Source organism: Lepisma saccharinum, chromosome 3 (assembly GCF_977018435.1).
Source record: "Lepisma saccharinum chromosome 3, izLepSacc3.1, whole genome shotgun sequence".
NCBI lineage: Eukaryota > Metazoa > Arthropoda > Insecta > Zygentoma > Lepismatidae > Lepisma > Lepisma saccharinum.
Window position 1 is genome coordinate 129389081 of NC_139231.1, and position 22207 is coordinate 129411287.

The 22207-nt window shown below is 39.2% G+C and overlaps 1 long non-coding RNA gene across 1 annotated transcript in view; it reads right to left on the reverse strand.

Moving 5' to 3' along the window:
* Window positions 1-3612: 3612 nt before the first annotated feature.
* The window catches only part of LOC145985401 (uncharacterized), a 174431-nt gene continuing 155836 nt past the window's right edge, over window positions 3613-22207 (reverse strand). The window contains exon 3 of the long non-coding RNA XR_014441420.1: window positions 3613-3668. This is a non-coding gene — a long non-coding RNA (uncharacterized LOC145985401). The remainder of the gene's footprint in view (window positions 3669-22207) is intronic.

Sequence of the window (22207 nt, forward strand, 5' to 3'; positions counted from 1 at the left end):
CTGGGATCAATCATAATTGTTTGCGCAGCAATTTTCATTAAGAAATATTTAAATTTATCAACAAGAATTGGCACATATATGAAAAATAATGAGTGGGGTTCAATTTATATTAGCCTAAAAATAATATAATTGAATAGTTATAATCATAGGCGTTGACTTCTGGGGAGCAAGGCACTTTCTGCCCCCCCCCCCCCCCGCTCCAAAATTCACGAAGAGGGACAGATATATATAGTATTTACATATCTAAGATATTGTTTATGCCAAACTTGCCCCCGAAAATTTATTTTAAGTTGGCGTCTCTAGTTATAATTTCATTGTATTTATCGTCATTAACAATAATCACATTTAAATTATAAGCAATAACATTTTCTCTAAATAATTTGGATGTAAAGGGTGTTTCATAAAGTGCGCAGTTTTTGAAAATGCAATAACTCAGCCAAAATTTCATGAAAGTTGACATTTTTATTTTTATTATTTTACACATTCACTAGGATTTAATAATTGAAAAGTGAAAAGTGTCCAGCATATGTCCGTATGCGATTTAAAAGTGAAAAATGATGTCTGGCATATGTCCATATGGCATATTTCTTCGTTTCGCATGATCGGTTGCTTTCATCTCTTGCGTCACCTGAACGTTGTAAGGTTGCATATGAAGGTATTCCTTCAGTATTCGTTTCACTGAGGATACCGACATTCCCAACTGTTGTGAACTACAGCGAAGTGACTTCGCGGGACTAATATTCACACTGTCTTGCACTACTGCAATGTTTTCATCTGTGCGACGACTACGTTTTCGCCCAGGGCGAATTTATGGTTGCCACTGACCCGGATATCTCGAATTTCTTCACCAACCTCCTAACTGTTGTTGCTGTGAGGGCATTGTTGCGTCCGAAGATCGCGCGAAGATTACGAACTGTCTGTGCATTTCTGTAATGTGTTTTCAAGATAACGACGCGTTACTCAATAGTGAACCGCTCCATGGCAACTAAACTGAACAAATGCCAAGAAATTGCTCAAGTAATAATCGGAGTGATCCGAGATTACGAAAATAATAAGAATAGTGTTGCCAACCTTCAAACAAAAAAATGACAAGCGATTTAAAAACTGCGCACTTTATAAAACACCTTTTATATACTGGGTTAAAGTGCGCTAATTGCGTTCACTTTAACAATAATATTTTTAGTACATTTATGTTACAATTAACTTTTATTCTTAAAACACCTATTTGACATTAACATGAATATCAAACAATATAGTGTCTTGACAAATTTCGAAATATTGTTTATATGATTATGCAATTAGTGCAAAATGTTTCCTAAACCAAGAAGACTTTGGACCCGTTAAACCCTCTACTTATACACAACCATATTAACACGCTTAGACATAATCGAACTCTTACTCTTTGTGATTATGCAATAACTTATTAACATTTTGATTTCAAGGGTACATAATAATTTATTAATGTATAAAGGTAAAATCGAATTAAATTAGAAATACAAATTTGCGAGTAAAGTTAATGGAATCGGTACATTGACTTTTAAAAATAGAATTAACTGGGAACCGATTTCACGAAGGTTGAGAACCACTGTCCTAGAAGACATCTTGTTGGACAAAGTTTCATCTTTTTGTGATTGTGGTTCAGGAGCGCCTGTTGCTTGTTCGAAGTGAAGAGAGACGCTGGGAAAGAAAGAAAAATTTTGCAGTTTTATCCGATTAGTGAACTAATGCACACGAGTTTCCCCCTTCTCCAAAAAGAAAATTTCGAAAATCAATCCCTCGTTTCGGATAAGCCACTTACTGTAAAACATGCTTATCTGTGTTTATTTTTCAACGTCTGGTCACTCTGGACTTACTTTTTTTTTAAGTCTGCTTTTACGGATGTTTCAAGTCCATCTTGCGGCTCAAATATCCATCTGGTTTAAACCTCGCGGATTATTAAAAGGGTTTTAAGCTGATATTTTATTCTCTCTGTTAATCGTGTTAATTATGCTAAGAAGATTACATCAGGTAAAGCTGGAAAATTCCATGATTTATCAGACTGTCTATATTTCTCACTGGAAACTATTCATGGTTTCTATTTTGGTTGTTTTACGTCGCTTTTCTGACGAGGTTTGAATAAGAACTAATAGAATCCATAGTGAGACAAACAAAGATCAGTGCCTCATCCAGGATTCGGACCTAAGGGCTCTGACGGTGGATAGAGCCGTAAGTAATAAGGGCGGCGTGGTTGATTGACTTGGTGTTTAAAGTCCACTTTATGCACAGGAAGGCTAATCGGGACTGGGCCTACAGTTTAAAATGGGATCCGAACCCACCATGTGACTCCGCCGGGAATCGAACCTGGGACCCCTTGATTACAAGGCGAGGACGCTACCACTGCGCCATCGGAGAAGCCCGGAGTGGGTAATGGCTCACTAAAAATCAGGCTGAACGGAACATTTGACGTATCGGCACAAGATTTCATAGCTTGAAAGTGGGCGCTAGATCGCACTGTTAGTAATATTAGGAAATTTGATCTTAAAGCATTGCAATCCTACTTATTCCGTTTCCATACTAATATATGTTGCGTGACTACATTGAAAATGTAATTCAGAAATATTATGTGCCTTAACCTTTACCGCAGGAAAGATAAATAACAGTAATATATGTAAAAGTCCACAATTACATCCTTTACAATAAATTACAAGAGATAATACAGCAATGAGATACCAAAATATATAGTATCTATCAATACAGCTATATCCTGGTTCATCGAGAATTCTCAATTAAGTTTCCGTTTACAAATTTAGAGCGTTTGGTTATTTGTAATTTAATATCACAAACTTCCTCAATTGAGCCATATTAGAAATTAGAAATTCTTTATTCATGGGCAAAATTCAGCCTGCGTCTGTTCTACCACTTAACCCGGAAAATCTTGTACAATCTAACAAACAAAAATACAATACTACTATAACACAAGTATTCCATTACATTTATCCCCACTAAATATTTCAGTAACTAAAACTATAAAAAATACAATTTTGCTCATTCACACATATCAAAATATTCATTTCGGGTTCGTTCGATACCCGGTGGAGGCACATGGCACAGTGATTCGGATTCCACTTTAAACTGTACGTCCAGTCCCGATTAGCCTTCCTGTGAATAAAATGGACTTAAAACAACAAATCAATCAACCAATCAATCTATTCTGGTTCAAATCTGCTCATTTATTTGGTTTCGATCTCAACGTAAGCGTGCTGAATCTAGTCATGTGTATTGAGGCTCTGTCTGTGCTCACCGAGATACTTGTAGTCACCTGCACTAAAAACAGGACACCTACATCCTGCAATGCGATATGTGTGTTGCATAGCTCTACGGCGATGGCAGAACTTGCTACTGAAAAGTTGCTATTGACTTCCAATTGGATCATTACAACCCAGAAGAGCCCGTGACTGTACAATCTGGCCTGTCATCATTCACACCGAATTTTACAATTATAAACATTGTTTACCTAGAAGTTTTTGAGCAGATACTAACAGTACTGATTGGTTGTTGAACACAAATTACGGTGATTGCATGTATATATTGCAACTATAAAAACGTACCTGATATGTCTTATTATTTGTAACTCTCCTTGACGAAAGGGTGTTTCTAGTACATCTCGCCCATACTGTGAAGTCAGAAACCTGCAAAGAAAAATAGTTTTTGTGAAATCTGAATTTGGCTTTTTTAATGGAAACTATCCTGACATTTTATTTAACATGGCAGCATAAAACTATATTTGTGTAAGATAGCAGTACGTTATAAAGTTATACTGCAATGTAAAATGATATGCTCCATGACCGCCTTCCAATTTGGAAATCTGGATGTAATTCCAAGATGGCGGCTTTCAAGATGTCCGCCATGATACACACTAGCCCCATCTGGTGTGCCCCACCCCAATTACCCATATCCGAGATATCATCGCCCTGCGTCAAGTCGTTTTCAAATTAAAAGGTTGGTGCCGGACTTTTGCCTCACCCTGTATTACCTAGGTATTAACTCTATTCCTATCTATTTCTCTTTTCCTCTTTTCCACTTCTCCCACTTTCTCTCTTCTCTTTATTTCTCTCTTAATCCCTAGTATTTCTTTCTCTTTCTTTATTTCATCCTCTCTCTCTCTCTCTCTCTCTCTCTCTCTACTTCCCCTATTTATATATTTGTATGTTTTATTTAAAAAACACACAATTACATATTTTTAAATAAAAATAGCTGAGGCTTGTAATAAATTTACCGTGGATTTATATATATCATGAAAAGTTACGTAAAATTTATCATACACAAAAAGAGATATTACTACATAAAATTTCATACATGAGGGCAAATCAGTATAAAATAATTTATGAATTAAAATTTAAAAGAAAGAATAATTAATAAATATGCCATAATTAAATAAGGGCTCTGGTGTAAAACATGGTAAGTAACATTTTGGTCCTTTAGAAAAATGTTATTAGAAGAGAGACTGTAGTAAATTGTTTTCGTGTTGTGTTTACCGATTTCAGAAGGCTCCACTGAGTCCAATGCAAATTGTATGACATGGCAATTTCACTCGAAAATTGAAGGATGGCACATTTTACTTTGTAACTCAGAAATAACCAAAATGTCACTTTCCATGTGTTACACCTGGCCCTATGATAATAACTAGATGTATTATTAGTTAATGTCTAGTCCTCCTGTGTTTTCCACAAATTTAATTAGACAACATAATGTTTCGTTTAGTAAATAGTATTTTTTAGCTAACGCCTGTTTACTTCGAGGTGTGATTATTTTAATATTGTTAGGGAGGTTATTATAAAACCATATTCCAGCATTCAGTGGTGTACTTTTTTTAATAACGGTAGTCTCTTTTGTTTTAAGGTGGTAGTAATTTTTGCTTCTGGTGTTATGAATATGTAATTGTTAATTTTGATCTGACCAGTATAAACAAATAAGATAACTTTATATATGTAGAAAGATAAAAACAGTCATTATTTGTTGCTCCTTAAAAATTTCTTTATAAGAATTCCCATGATCTAAATTGAACATAATTTTCAAGGGTCTTTCTTGAAGTCTTAGTATTCTGAAGATTTTAGCACGAGAAAATTATAACTTACAACGCACAATCCCTCAGACGGATTATACTGGTCTTGGGTCAAGACGCCAGAGCCTTGTTGGCCTGCAAGTCTGCAGTTACCGAAGTCTACTACGTGAAAGTAAAGTTGGCTTTCGGGTGCCTTCTGCGAAGGTCACCCTTACACCCTTCGGCTGATGCAGTGGTGGCGATTAGGGGGTGTAGGGGCAGTTTCCCCCCACTTTTTGCCACTTTTACACCCGCACTATGCTAAACCTAATCTACCAATGGAAAGTAAACTGTGCTTGCCCGACACTCTCCAGTTTCTGAACCCAATCGCCGACACTGGGCTGATGCATTTACTTACTGTGTGTAGGTTGAAAATATCCAAATGTGGAAAATAATATTTCTGGAGTTCCTCCACCCCTTAATTTCTGTTGCACAACTCTATGAAGGTGTATAGGAGGTGTGGAGTTAGGGCTGCACACTTTCTTGACCACGGCCGAAGGTAGGGGTGATGTGGTCAGTAACACGTCCCCTGGCCGTCTTTACCGCCCAGAGGTACCCACTTTATACGACGCTGGGTGAGCGCCGCTTGAACAGGTGGAAAAAGATCCCGGTTCTTCCCCGGTGGGATCGAACCCGGGTCTCTCGCATGGTAGTCAGACGACATAACGACTTTTTTATCCCCATTTTTCCACATTTTCTCAGTTTTTACATGCCTCGTTTTTTCACAATCAGTTTTCTCATTTGGACAAACACAAACATCCATGTCTTCGAACCTTGGACACCTGGTGTCAAAACGCTATGTGTTAAGCACTCCGCCACGGAGGTCTACATAACTACTGAGCTACCAAGGTTCATTACATTCTGCTGTAGTGATACAATTTGAATTTATCTCTATTAGGTAGGTCACTGAACTAAAAATATATATTTTGTTCAATGAGGAAATGGTGTAAAAAACGAAAGCCGCAATGGAAATGAATAAAGGAGAAGGTGGTAATTCTTTGGACAGAATGTCCTGCCATATAGCGGACGTTCACCAGAGTGATGCTTGCTTCGACCTCGTTTTGCGACTCACGTTCCCCCCGCCATGGAATGTCGTTTCCCCAATCGAAACCCCATTCAGGTTAACGACTCGTGGAGACGTCGGGACAGAATGAAAAGACTTCTTTATTCAGCTTCTCCTCAACAATTCACTCCCGTCCCCAACCATCATCATTCGCCGTGCTCTATTTTTGGATCATCTCGGGATAAAAAAGGACACTCTGTCGTCAAGAAATGCTTTTTCATAATTACTCCACTTTCGTGTTCTCTGTGCAAGCAAATTACCCTGAGTCTTTATTAGTTTTGTGTGTTTATTACAGACTTAGAAGAGATGAGGATGGCCATCATAAAGTAGACTTCTTTCTGGTGCATCCTACAACGAAGCGAGATGTTTGAATTCACAAGCCTATATGAAGGAACATGCTTCCTGAAGAATATACATAAAGCTTGAAAATTGTAGATCTCCATCATCTCTTGAATATTCTCTTCAAAGAATAGTGTAGTCTGTATGAGAAAAATACTTTTCTTTTTTCTACAGAGATTCTACAAAGGTAATTTGTTATTAGAAATTTCAACGTTGCATTTCAACCTCTCCGTCTTCCTCCGTGGCTGTGCGGTCTAAGGCGCTGTGCTTTGGGCTCCGACAGCGGGATGACATGGGTTCGAGTCCTACTGGATTCAGTCTCTCGGTTCTCGGCCTGTGTATAGGACCGGTGGCAACGCACCAACGTGAGGAAATTGTGGAGCTACGAGTTGATACGTTCTAAAATAGACGCGTTGTATTATTATACTATTAATAATAACTTAATAATACTCAGCGGTGAACGATGAGACTCGGTGAAGTACACAGACTCCTCTCAGGTACAGGGATAGTATTAGGCAAAGACAATATTCACAGGACAGAGAAATAAACCACATTACTGCAGTATGTATAAACGGAAAGGTTTTATTCTTTATTTATTGCAATTATAATGCAAATATACTTGAGACGAAGGCGAGGATTTTGCTTTGTCGATGAATTGACTCAACTAAAAAAGCATAAACTCAATGCATGGCTATCGGCGTACTTATGGTCGCATAGGCCTAGCTTGCGCCCCGAACTACCATACCAAGATGTATGCACAACACCGAGGAGTTCCTCTGAATTTAAAAGCTTCATCGATTCGTGGCGAAAGTGTAATGTTTCTTACGCGAATATCCTCGCTTTTATACTATTTTCGAGAACACAGATTCAATTACAGATGAATCACTCACTATCTACAAAAGGATACTATCAACAAAACTGATATCTACACATGTTTAGAAATACAAATTCACATAGTGCACTCTCGCAAACATGAAGATACATTAAACTACTCATAATAGAGCATAAAATACAATAAACATTAAACAAAAGTTATACATTACAAACAAGGTGCAATATTAAATACATATAATAACACAACATTTACCTGTCCTTTCATAAAAATATAATATAGCAGTGACATATTTTAAAGTTGTGACGTCACATAAAAATATGGATCATATCAGAGTGAGTAGCGTAACCCGGTCTCGGAAATATCCTACAATGGCTGGGGGTTCAATGTGCTGACCACACGTCACCCCATTACCGGTTGAAGATCTCCACACCTCTAGGTAGGATTGTGGGAGGGAGACTGGCAGTCGGGAGATAGGCCTAGGCCCTTCATGGGCTGTCGAGACACGGGTTATTTCTTACTTATTTCATTTTTAACCTCTCCAGGTGAACCGCACGATGAGGATGAATAGTGAATTGATGAAAGAAGTAAGGAATGAATGAATGAAATATAAGTTGTGTCAGCACTTGGGCTATTTGCGTCCGCCATATTATATGGGACCAACCCCTTTTCCATAAGTAAATAAACACCTGTCTCTTATGACTAATACCTCCTTATCTAAACTGAAAGCTGAGGCTGTAGAAGGGTACTCAGCACATATAAGGATAAACACAGGACAACAAACAACCCTACAGAGATTTTGTTTCAGGTCAGCAAGGCATTAATGGGTTTGTCCCATTATAAATTGCATATAATATTCACTCATCCTCTTGGTCTCGAGTGGTCAAGAATGGCACAAATGCAACGTAAAATAACAAAAAAAAAAGACTACTAAATTCCATTCTGGAATCCACACATGAATGCAATGCACTACAGTGCTCGAAGTGGAGTGGAAATTACTAAATGGGGGAAGGGGGAGGGTTGGGATGCTTTAATTACTCAACACAAGCAAGCACTGTATTGAGTGCACCACTTGGAACACTATACAGCCTGCCACAGACGAGGGAGAAACCTTGCGAGAGACATACCACTGACGTTGCCGGAATTTCTGGTGTTCTTGAAGGAGCTTCAATACAAATGACGTTGACTGGCTGCCACAGTCACGTGACACTCTAGTATGTACCACCCACACCGGTTCCTCGGCCATCGTATATAACTATACCGCGTTTGTTACAACCTGTTCCGATTCCCGCGCTAGCTGGTCGCTGGCTTTTCTCTGTACTGGGGAAAGTCAAAGCCAGGCAGCCAATTAAAATAGCAACGTCTCAACAGCGTCTACGTAAGCGCCTCTCTTCTGGCTTCCATTCGCTCCTCGCTGCCCAGCAGACGATTTTTTCCTCGTTTCTCATTGGCACGGAAACTGTCGAGCGATCGCTAACGCGGGAAACGGGACAGGTTCTAACAAACGCGGTATAAGTCACTAAAACACGCAGAATAAGTTTATAGGGGATTGTGCTCGAGTACTATATTACCGAGCTACAATTGAAGTAAGAATATTTTGCGACGAGATTTTTACATAATATTAAATGTGGTGGCAGAATGGTTGATTTACGTGTCACCTGAAGATCAAACAACTGAAAGTACCATTATCCATTTTTGTATCAGTGTGTGTTGAATGAAACTCCAACTGTGCTTGGCAGTGGCAATTTTGACTATTTTGTTTGTGAACAAAATAAAATGGTAATTTTTCTTCAGAGTTCCTTTGCGGATTCCTCCCTGAAAACACGTCAACTGAAGTTCGACCCACGCAGCAACTGAAAATGACAGTTATTTCACATAACAGAGACCAAATAACAAATAGAGCCCACCGTTCAAAAAACCATCTATCTATTGACATTTCAATCACAATAATAACAACGACGTTTTCATGGTGTTTACTTCACCCTATCTGGGATGTATCTTATGCCAACTGAAATGATGCATGTGCTCATATTTATTAATGATTGATTGATTGGTTTTCTTTATTTTACTTCGCTTTTTGTGCCACTTTTGGCTAATTTGCGAAGATAGGGATGAGTGATGACATGATGAAATTGATGAATGGACACTCACAAACATCCGGGATTCGAACCCGGGACCCCTCACTCAGCCACGGGAGCTGGCTCATATTTATTAAACCCTAATTCGTATTCATAGGGTAACCTAGCATATCTCAGTATGACCCACTAAGTTCCTAATCATCCTCAGGCTTAGTAAACGACATTATACAGGGTGATCCGTTTGGGTATGGATAAAATAAAATGGATGTGAATTTTTTTTGGTCAAATGTAATTACCTGAAATATTGTATACAAAAGACTGAAAGGTGGGAATTTTTATTTTTATACACTACTAACAGATTGGTACAGTTTTCAGTTTTCTACATGGCCTCCATTGTAAACTTTGCACAACTCATAACGGTGATTCAATTAATTCCACGTCTGGTGTAACATAGGGCCTCTCCGATGGCGCAGTGGTAGCGTCGTCGCCTTGTAATCAAGGAGTCCTGGGTTCAATACCCGGTGGAGGCACATAGTGGTTCGGATCCCACTTTAAACTGTAGGTCCAGTCCCAATTAGCCTTACTGTGCATAAAGTGGACTTGAAACACCAACTCAATCAATCAATCAATCAAGTCTGGTGTAACATCTCTGGTGTGATTCTGTCGAAAACCCGTGTGATTTTGAATTTTAAATCATCAATGTCTGTGGGTAGACGATGTCTTTAACGAAACCCCAGACGAAAAAGTCTGGAGGGGTTAAATCTGAGGAGTTGGGAGGCCAAACAATTGGTCCCCACACATTTAGCCCGTTGCTGGTTCGTAAACGCCATTTTAACAATAACGAATGAGTTTAACCTTCATTGTTGCCAACACACTACAGAAAAACTACCATGTTTCACACACGAATTTTTTCCTACTATCTATCACATTTACGTTTCTATTAATGTTTTATTTTATCCATACCCAAATGGATAACCCTGTATCTGTTTTATTCCACAGGAATGATAAACGTATGACAACTGACAATTAAATGCACTACCACCAACCCCTCTATCGGAAACGTTTAACAATAAACAGCCCTATTGAAGGCCTGAACACTTCCTTTACGCAAAAGTATATATACGTACATTCAGAAAAGTAACACCATCTTGACTTCCAACTTGAGGGATCCAAGGAATAGTAATGATAACATAGCAATTGAATTTGGTTCCGAGTCTGAGAAAGATCTTGCTATAAGGTTGAAACGTCACGTTTAAAGTGTGTTATTTTGTAATAAATTCTGCCTTGGTCAGCTTTTTGAGTGTTTTAATTGAACTTCGTTGCGTGCGATGTAATTTGGGCGTAAAATTCATGTGAATTTATGTACTAACATTAAAATAACAATGTTGCGCAATTGTTAGAAACTGAATACATTGGAGACTGTTGTTATGTCAAAATACACAACACGAATAACGTAACCTTAAATTGAGAAAATATACAGAGTTCATTGCATCTGACGAGGAAAGTAAATTACATTAAAATGTAAGCGATTTCGTGTGTTCAGCTCATGACATTTTTTTATATTTGCATAGTACAACAATGCCGCACAAATTTCCGTCCCGATTTTTTTGTTTGGTTTTTGGTTTTTCGCCTGGAAATCATTGGTCCCGATTTCGATCCCGATTTCTTTGGAGTCGCATGCACTATGATTCAGATCCCACTTTAAACTATAGATCCAGTACCGATTGGCCTGTCTGTGCATAAAGTGGCCTTGAATCAAACTTTTTACCCAAATCCTCCAACACCAACTCATCCGGTCGAAATCTATTTAGTGTTATCTTAAATAAATATCGCCCGGTATAAGCATATCGGAGTATCGGAAAATTCATATCTGTGAATATTGGAAGCGAGTCTAAATTGTGACGTGCTAATAAGCTCCACCTACATTGCTCATGTGCATGCGCGCAAAGTTAGAACACATCTAACCGCGCATCCTTATACGCATTAGCACGGCTTGTAGGCCCGCTGACTAGCTTCAAGATTAAATCGACAAGCGTTTTCAATTGAAACGAACTCTTCCATCTTTAAGTAAGTTGTCATATGATTGTTTCCTAGGTCAACAACGGCACACTTTATTGTGAGTCCCATATTGCATTTAACTGTAACTTACATTGTTTAGAAAGTTGAAATGTGGTCTTTAATAAACTGTTTCTGCAGTGTCCCAAGATGTCACAGAGTGTTCTCTTCTTCCAGAAACCTTCAACTCTCTCCTCTTTGTCTTCATATCCCCACGGGAGCTTCTGCCCGATTTGGCAACACAAGAGAACAACCGAGTTTTCTCCCCCCCCCCCCCCTCAGACACAGTGTGGCATTTGACATTTCCGAAATGGGGGGTAATATTAGTCTCTGTGGTTAAGGCGGTGGAAGATCGACAGTACAGAAATGAGAGATACAGAGGAACAAGGAAAGAGAGAGAGAGGGGACGAACACGGTTTACTATTGTCTCGTAAATTGAATTTCTCGCTGAGGTGACAATGAGTTTGTCTCGGGGTTTTGCTTTGGGTGAGTTAAAGGGTGGGTTGCATAGGAGCTAACGCATCCGCCCCCCATCTTCCTTCCGCTCCCACGTGGGACTTTGGGATCAATTCTGGGAGCTGCAGGGAGGTACCTGGAACGGGAAGACGTCGGTAGAGTACAATGTGTTCTGAAGGAGACATTCCAGAGATTTGCCCTTGTAAGGAGGAGGATATCGTTATGGAGGAAGATCTAATGCCTCAGGCATCTGTATTGGAGTTCCTTTATTCATTTCTTGAAGTCTGTGCTATTTTTGAAGTACTTGCAGTAACACAAATCTTATATTGAGTTTTATAATTACATGAGTTCTGCAATTTTTTGCAATAGTATAGTGGTTGTTGTAATTTTATTAGTTAGTTTGTTAGAGTTGAGTTTTTAAGTCCACTTTATGCACAGATAGGGCACAGCGGGGCTATTCCGTCCGAAATAAGAACTGTGGCCACAGCGCCATTCCTTGGCACTGTGGAGAGCTTACGTTGTGTTCAATGTGAAGCGTGGTCTCCTTACTGCCGCTCGTGTCCATTGTTCCACTGCTTTGTGTTATATTGTGGATGGGACAGAAGTAGAATCTCATGAGGCGAAAAAATATTGACGTTGTTAAATAATAAAGCCTACGAACTTAAGGTGTGGCTTGCACAATAACTCGAAATTTTAACTCATTTCTCTAAAGCTATTAGAACATAGGTTACGCATTGTGTGCGTGCATAAAAGTAGTTCGCTTTCTTCGTTACCGCCCTAGTTGGTGCGTTTTTCACAATTACTACAGGTGGGGCTATTTCGCTCAGTAAATACGGGGCTGTTCCGTTCAAGAAAATTATTTACGTAAATGGTGATGTAATGTGAAATTGTCAACAGCAAGTTTTAAGGTCTCATTTCAGATGGTTAGTAAAATCAAAAAGTAAAGGCAATTTTCACATAACACCTTTATTTCCACACAAGAAGAAGAACTACACATGTCACTTTTCCACATATGCCCCCTGCACGGCAATGCACTTTTGGTATCGTGAAATCAGCTTCTGTATCCCGTAAGGTTTTTGGTTGCTCACGAAGCTACGTCTGCACCGCCTGCTGGACCTCGTCATCTGACCTGAACCGACGACCACGAACAAATTTTTGGTACAGTAATTCACTAATGCATATGCTGATCCGAAACTTATGTCGAAGAGTTCCGCCACTTGTGATATTGTGATTTTTCGATCGTCCCCGATAATGGTATCCACCCGTTGGACGTTATCTTCTGGGCGTCCACTTCGACTTTCGTCCGTTACACCTGTGCGTCCTGCTTTAAAGCGGTCCACCCACTCGTACACCTTTCGTTGAGTCATGGTGCTCGCTCCATACTGCGCTAACAGCCGACGGTGGATGTCTGCCGGTTTGACTCCCTCCGACCACAGAAAGCGCACTACGGCGCGCTGTTCCTCGATGGTGCATTCGAAGAATGGTGCGTCCATACGTGTGACCATTTTTCCCCGCGACACTCGACTGAATGGGGCAGTGATGGATACTCCTACTTGTACGTCACTTCAAATATACACGTGGTGACGTCAGACACACCCAGTCTTCGTTTATTTCTGCGAGAACTCAAAATTGCCTTTAGTTTTTGATTTACCCCAATACATATAACAGAAAAAAGTCCGGCCCTAAATGGTCCGAAGAGATGATGAATGGAGCAATACAAAGTATGAAAGGAACTCCTACATTGTTTGGAATTCCGTCCTCCACACTTCAAAGACTTCAAACTCTGATCTGGCATTGAGGAAAAACACAGAACGCTGACCATCTAACAACGTTCAACGTCTAGATTGAAGCATTTAGCTAAAAGAGAATTTGGCGGTTCACCGAATCAAGCTCGTAGAGCAGCATTTACTAATGCAACAATAAAAAATATTCGACATCCGTGATGCATGAAAAGCATGACTGCAGGTAAAGACTGTTTTTCTGGATTCCTGATAAAAAAAAACAACAACAGTAATATATCTCTCAGAAAACCGGAAGAATTATCAAAATCGAGAGCTGTGAAAATGAATGAACAAGCTGGTACTAAATTTTTCGAGTTGTATGGGAATCTGTGTGAGGAGATTGGCATTTGTGATAAGCCTAACCTAAGCTTTAATGTTGAAGAAACAGGTTTACCCCTTCCTGAACAACACTCTTAAATAGTGGCAGCGAAAGCATGCTAGGCGGAATAGCCTCGCTGTTTTTGTGAATTCTGATTTCTGCACTCCTCAAATGTATCTCTAATAAGAAGAGTATGTATTACTTTTTTCACTTATTATGTATAGTAATCTGTTCGTAATTAAGGTATTATTACTGTATTACAACTATCTATTTGTTTACAAACGTTTCAATTCATCTTTTATAGGTTTAAAGTTGAAATGGGCGGAATAGCCCAGCTCTATCCTAGGCTAATCGGGACTGGACCTACAGTTTAAAGTGGGATCCGAACCACTATGTGCCTCCACCGGGAATCGAACCTAGGACCTTTTGATTACAAGGCAGCGAGAAAAATATGTATTGATTTTTTCTTTTACTTAGTTACATCGCTTTTCTGCCACTTTTGGTTAATCGCGATGATGAGGATAATGATAAAATTGTTGAAGGGGCGTTCACAAAGAACACCGATGCCCAGGCCAGGATTCGAAGTTGGGACACCTGTCATCGTAGCGCGCTATACTAAGCATTCCGCAACGGAGGTCTGCAAGAATCCAGAAAGTAAGCACGCTCAGAGAAATATTAAAAAGAGAAAATAAGAAGAAAAGAACTAAAAATAGGAAACAAGAATAAGAAAAAGAAAGAAAGAAGAAGAAGAGGACGAATAAATGGACAATTTATCTTTATTACAGAAGGAGGATCTGCGATATTAACTATTTTTTCACAAACTGTGTCCAATTCTAATAAAGTAAAACTTCAACTCGCCCTAGAAAGGAAAGAAACGGGAGCAAAACTTCACTTGGTCATGGTTGAAGAGTTTCCACGCCAACCCGGGTTGAGCCTCCGAAAGAAGTAGCACCAACTCCCATTACTTCCACCATCAAGAGACCAATAAACAGCAAGCGCGCAGCCATTTGGGAATCAGACCAAAGACACCATTTCCTGAACCATTGTTCTTTCGCTTTCTTGCCTTCCGTTCCCCTTTTTTGGCCATTTCTGGTCCGTTTCCCCTGTTCCCTTTCATGACGTCGAACTGGGTTTCTAGCGTCGGGTTCGTATCTGCTGGAGATTTGTAAGGCTAAATGCACGTGAGTTACAATGCGGCTACAGAATGCATTGAGGAGCATTTTCGGACCAATATTCGGACGGAATGGCACTTTGGTCGTTGTATGGGAACACTTACTGCTGCAGGTTCCTTCCGCCATTTTGTCCGTATTGCAGCGTGCTTCTCCCAAACTGTTAACGGGAGAACAGAGTAAAGTGTGCGGTCATCAGACCATTGTAAGCAAAAAGTAGAACACATTGTCCTATAACGTAGAACCGTAAGACATGATGTAGAACACAGATTTTACAATCAATAATACATGATACCAGAAAGCAATGTGTAACTGACACATCTTCAATTATTTTTAAAATTGATTACAATAATTTACATAACTGATTAGCACTTTCAATTGGAATTTTTCTGATAGATAAATTTACTGATCAATTAAAGTTGGTTTTTAAGACCACTTTAAGCTCAGGAAGGTTAACCGGGTCTGGACCTACAGTTTAAGGTGGGATCCTACCTGCAAAGGCTTCTGTGGAAAAATGCTCATAAAAATGATAGCAAGAAGAATACTTCTGAAATAATAAATACAATTATTCCTCAGCGTAGTCTTCTTTCTAGGGTTTGTCCTAATAATATACGATTCGTTAATTTATTATTAAATAACATTTGAGATGGAATTCGAACACGGGACCCTTAGAAAAATGTACTTTTCAATGCCTTAATTATACTTATCTCAATGATATAAAATATAAAATAAGTTCGCTGTAATTATCTCTTTCACCAACTGAAAGACGAATGTGTGTGATGCCCAAAAATGAGGGACAATTACCATTTAATGGAATGGTACCAGACGCTGAACATAGGACTTGAATGTAGGGCATATCTGCGAAAAAGAGAACACATAGTAACCCCAGTAAAGCGTCTCCGGTCTCAGAAAAATAGCGGAGGGGGAAGGGGGAGGGCGTCTGTGGAAGTAAGGCTTCACACAATGTAGCTATAATTTTTGTTATTAGAATCAGGAGATCTACTTTAAACAAGCCACCAAAATCCTGGCTTTTCCACGTTTTTTAATTCTTTCATGATACTTACCCACTATATATTACTGAATACTCTTACAAAAGCCACGAAAAATAACTGAAATATAGGACAGACTTATGCATCTTGCTTGCACTTATGGAAGTCCACGATATCCCTCCGTGCGGTGCGAGATTCCCGTCTGCATACTGACTCTCAAGGCCACTAAGCAGCAGAACAGGCGTTGGAGGCAAAAACTAAATACTTCTTTCCTTTGAAGGAACAATCTCCTGTGTCTTCTACCATTATTGCCATGCCACACTGTGCTGTTACTTACGAATTGAGACAACAAGAGGGTTTCCAGTACACGAACGTGACCTGCGAAGCCTCCTGCTGCACTCAGTCCATCCTTTCCGCCCTTCTCACTACGCTACAGCGATGCTGCTCGCTATGCAGTCCACACGGGCATGCAAGAGCGCTCTTCCACAAAACGGGTTGCCTAGGCCATGTAAGGTTTTGAATTGAATCGATATGATTTGTTTTATTTTACTTCGCTCCTTGTGCCACTTTTGGCTAATTTTGCGAAGATGGGGATGAGTGATGACATGATGAACCTGATGAATGGAAACTCACAAACATCCATGCCCAGGCCGGGATTCGAAATCGGGACTCCTGCCATATAATGTAATACAATTAACACTCCAGTGGTCGCGCGGATCACAATAGGGATCCACTCTTATATTTTCACGTGCTACTGCAGTTGGTAACACCCTTGGCCTTGGCTTCAAGTGAACGTTCCTGGAACGGTTCAGGGACTATCTTCGTTCAGCTGTTACTTGAAATATATCCATTGTTGACTTGTTATTAGAGCTCATATTTCAATGGAGCACAATAGTGATCCGCGCGATCATTGACGGGAGCGTTTTCGGATACGTTGTAATGTTTCATATATACGTTTCTAAAATCTCTCACAAATATAAGCACTGGATGTGTCCAGACCACCAAAAACCTCTTTGTGATATTTCTGGAAAATACTTTTGTTTGGATTCATCACATCCAAATTCAATGCACTAGATTTAAAATTTCCTCTCTCCTGTAATGTGTTGAGTCAAAACATGTTTTTTTAAGTGAACCAGAGTACTTCAAACAGGACATTCCCGCTATAAAATCAGATAAATTTTGACAAAAATGGATAAAAACGATAATATTCTATATATCGATAGTTATCCGCGCAACCAATGAAGAAAATTTTTTCAGCGCGACCACTGCAGTTTTCAACCTCACATCCAAAAAATATGCTCGTAAATCTAGTACTTTTGTGCTATGAGTTAGTTTATCATGCCCACACAGAGAGGGACGTTAAATAATGTTGGTCCGAACAGGGTAATGCACCTTCACTTGAACATGTGCCACTTACGCAAACATCCACGTTCAGGAGAGTTTTTTATACGATTAGCTTAAACCATGTAGATGAAATTCCATTAGCAGTAGTGCACTGCTAATATGTAAACAGAGACGGAATCCGCAATTTCAGAAAGAGGATGTTAACAGAAGAGGCTTTAATTAAAACTGCCATCACTGAATTACATACCTGCGTCTCAGGTAATCCCCTGACATGTACAGAGCAGGGGGCGAATACAATGTGCAATGAGAAGGCTTGCTTTAGCCACTCCACCTGCATAGTAGTTGTTCCTCTGTTCTATTTACAGTGAATACGTTAGCATAACGCAATATGTAGAATGTGACAAAGCGGAAGTAACAGACAGAGCAAACCATGAGCAAGTCCACACATGATTTGAATTACAAGTGGCATGCAAATTGTGCTACTAAACCAGTGGTTCTCAACCTTCGCGAACCCGCGGCCCGGTAAATTTGTTTTTTAAAAGTCCATGACCGAATTTCACTGACTATTTTTTTTTTCTAATTTATACGTTAATTAATATGTACGGTACCCTTAAAATTTATTGTTAATAAATAAATTATGGATAATCATAGAGATAGCTTTATTATGTCTAGGTTTAAATTAGTTGTAAACACCTGCATTTGATGGAATCTTTTAGTTTCTCTGACCAACATCATTAAATAACTTTGTTAAGTGCTGATTATCATAGGAATGTTCCATTTCGGACATCGAAAAATTCTAATTCATCAAAATGTTTCCACGTAAATATATTTATTATTTCAAATTGATGGTGGTGACCGTCCGTCAACTTCCAAATTTCGAGGCGAGAAGCAACGCGCTGGAGCACAAACATAGTGGTGCCTCTATGAGCAAGAATTTGAAACTTAGGAGATACTTCTAGCACTTAAACATTGATGCTTCTTAAATTTGATACTTTACACTCCTAAGTTACACATGTAAGTTAAATTTCATGAAAAGTGGAGTTACGACATTTGTGCTCCGAACACCTCATATGTCGTAGAATTGTTTGGAGCCTTTTGTGAGTTAACGTTCTGGGTGTTCCTTGTAGGTTTACAAAACAGAGAGAAGTGGAGAATCCTACAAGTCTCTCCACTTCCTCTGAAATCCAAAATTTACTTCCAATCCGATGCGTCAGACCAAGTCGGTAAAGCTCTCTCAGTATCAACTGGACCGTACAGATCACACGAGATGAGCGTCATCTCCTGGCACCCACGCACCGTTGGCAGAGGTTCTTCTTGGTATGAGAGGCAGCGAGAGAGAGAGAATTAAGTACCTTGGCCACGTACATGCACCTTTCAGTGGGTTTTCTGATTGCGCCACATGCGTAAGTCGGGCAGCAGTTGGTGTCACCCTGACAAGGCATCATCATCCTTTGCCATTCTAGCTGATACGTCATGGAAAGTTAAGCTGCTCCATGCTCCTCCAAAAAATAGGCGAATCTAGAATGTTTTTTCCTGTGAAGGGTACATATTATTCTCTAAGCATATGACATGTAGCATTGAAAATACAACGTGCCGACTTTTCTAGATATTAAAAACATCCTCAAGTGTATCATTGCCTCCCCGACGGCGCAGTCGTCGCCTGGTAAGCAAAGGTCCCGAGTTCGATACCCAGTGGAGGCACATAATGAATCGGATCCCACTAGGCCCAGTCCCGATCAGCCTATCTGTGCATAAATTAGACTTACAAACTCATACAGGTGTAAAAACAAAATCAAAACAATTACAAGAGTTCGTCTTACGTCCAGTTTGTGGTCAGTTAAAACTAATCGCCACTGGAGTTTCGAAATGGAATCTGAACCACCATGACACAAACCCAGGTTGGATCATAAGACGATAGAATTAGTAGATTCTTTTTAAACAGAGTAGTTTTGCTTTATTGCCGGCTCCAGTGGCGGAGTGGTTAGCACATCGCGCTACGACGCCAGTGGTCCCGGATTCGAATCCCATTCATCAATTTCATCATGTCATCATTCATCCCCATCTTCGCAAATTAGCCACAAATGGCACAATAAGCGAAGCAAAATAAAGCAAATCGATCAATCAGTTCTGCTTCATTTGTATTAGCAATGATTACAGAAGGAAAGAGATAAGCTTGAGAATTCATTCCCTCAAGAGAAACTGTCACAAATATGGTAAATATTGATCTAGAATACTCTGACCTTGTGTCATCGGTAACTCAGTTACCGTTGTAACATGTCCCAGGTTCGATTCCCGGTGTCGACTTATTTAAGCGTCTAGTTAATCTATTACCCATTAATGTATTTGTGCTAGACTGTTTTAGTATTTTACTACATGGAAAAAGATTGCTGGAACACTTTTTTCCTCGTTGCAATATTTATCTATACTTTTCATAATAATTTTGGAATGGGCACTTTCTACTACTTACTCTTTGCATTTACTTCTTGGTCTTCAGCTTTTCATCCTATCTTGTTCACCCAACGGCGAAAGAAACAGTAGGCGAATTGTCCACCACCATATTCATTCGGTCTGAATTACACGATGTGATGACACTGAATTGAAATAAAGACGCCAATAAGCAGAGAACAGTGCCTGCTTCGAACCAACATAGTTTCATTCCTTAAAACAACACAGGATCTAGAATAAAAAAAAGTAATGAAACTAGCGTTATCTTTGCCGTTGACTGTAAGCTCTATGCCCTTACTCTGGAAGTTTTCTATCCTCAATAATGTATATTTCATGTGTTTTATTAAATATTGTAAAGCTAAATTTAATCTTAAATATCTTTCGTATTCCGAAAAAAAACTATCACAAAAAATGAATGTTGTGTTGAGCCTTACGGGGTCTCACTTCGGTGAAAATTTCTGATTTTTCCTCCGTACCCCATTTCGTTTACGTAACGTCAAACTTTTGTTTTTTTCAAAATTTTCCATTTTGGAGAACTCATAGGAGAAAAGAGGGCCCAATCACCTATTTAGTAATTTTCGGACTTTACTGGAACCGCACAGTATGCAAACGAAATGTACGAGTTGAGATTTTTTGTCCTCTTTATGGTTATTTTGTGCATCAAAGATGAAAAATTATGACAAAATAGCCATCGGATTCATTGCAGTATGCACTTGTAACTAACTAACTACTACTCGGAGGTACATCTGTTGAAAACAAAGATTGATTGATTTTCTTTATTTCACTTCGCTTCTTGTGCCACTTGTGGCTAATTTACGAAGATGGGGATGAGTGATGATATGATGAAATTGATGAATGGACACTCACAAACATCCATGCCCAGGCCAGGATTCGAACCTGGGACCCCTGGCGTCGTAGCGCGATGTGCTAACCACTCCGCCCCGGGGGCCGGCTTGAAAACAAAGAGAAAGACCATTTATTTATTAATAAAATTGTTTTTGAATCGTTACATTTGGAATTATAGAACATAAGTTAGAGCGATTTTCATAAACATCTGAAAACGCTCCAATTAAAGCAAGTTAATTTAAAATGGACGCCACATCCAAAACACAAGCGTGAAAAAATTCTAATCTCGGTTTTGAATGTTTAAAGGATAAAGATATATGTGGTTACACTTACTTTTATGTAAAGCTTCAAGGGTTGGTTGAAATGGCATGGAATAACCCGATGAAGGAAACTCGTTAAAGAAGTAAGAACTGTTCTTTTGTCGTCTGACTATTAACTCCTGCACACTTAGCTGGATTTAAGAACCAGTGAAATTGGAAATTCAGAAATCCAGAATTAAACCGTTAACTCGAAAAGTAAAAACTGGAATCTATTGCCACATCGGATACAACAATACGAGCCCAGTGAAAAGCGCATGTGATATCACGTGCAATGCTAATAGAAGTGAAGTGTCGTGTGTTATGTATGGGTGTGTTTGTTCCCCTTCGTCGATCTTTTTGAACGCTCTGCAACCTTGCTAATAGGCACCAACAACCTGCACCCATGAAAATCAATCCGGAACAACTGAACAACCAATTCCTCATTTGGCATTCTCTACACACTACCTGTGAAACTAGCAAACATCACTAGATGGCAGCATGTGTTCTTATGAGCTTTATTAAACCGTCACGTGTTTAAAGGTAAACTATATGCAATGTGGTTCACTCAATTTAAGAAGTTGAATTCCATTTCTAGCTGAAGCAACAACCCAATTTTCTTTAATGATGCTTGTCTTTACGGAGGATAAAACTAAAACAGCTCATAGAAATAATATAGAGACAGTTAAACATAACTGTACATTAATTCCTTATAAAGGCAGGGGTTAGCTAAACGACAACTGATCATAGTTTGGTCCATAAGTTTATCTGTGAAGTTGTTCAACAGAATAGTTAGACAAATTAGAACGTACCGAACTGGTTGCAAAGTGCATAGGCTAGCCTAGAATCAACGGCTACGTGAAAACAGAGTATTGTTCGTTGAAACTTTAAGAAATTCGAATGTATCTCGTCTCGTAACTTCGTGGCAACCGGTTTAAAAGGCTTGCCTCCCCGTTCTACCTCTCCCATTTATTGTAATCTAACGGTTTCCATATAAAATAGCCTAAAGTACGAACATGTACACATACCTACAAAACTTATACACAAACAACATTTACACTGCTTGCACATATAACCATAGTTTATTCGCGGATTATATTCAACATACAATATAA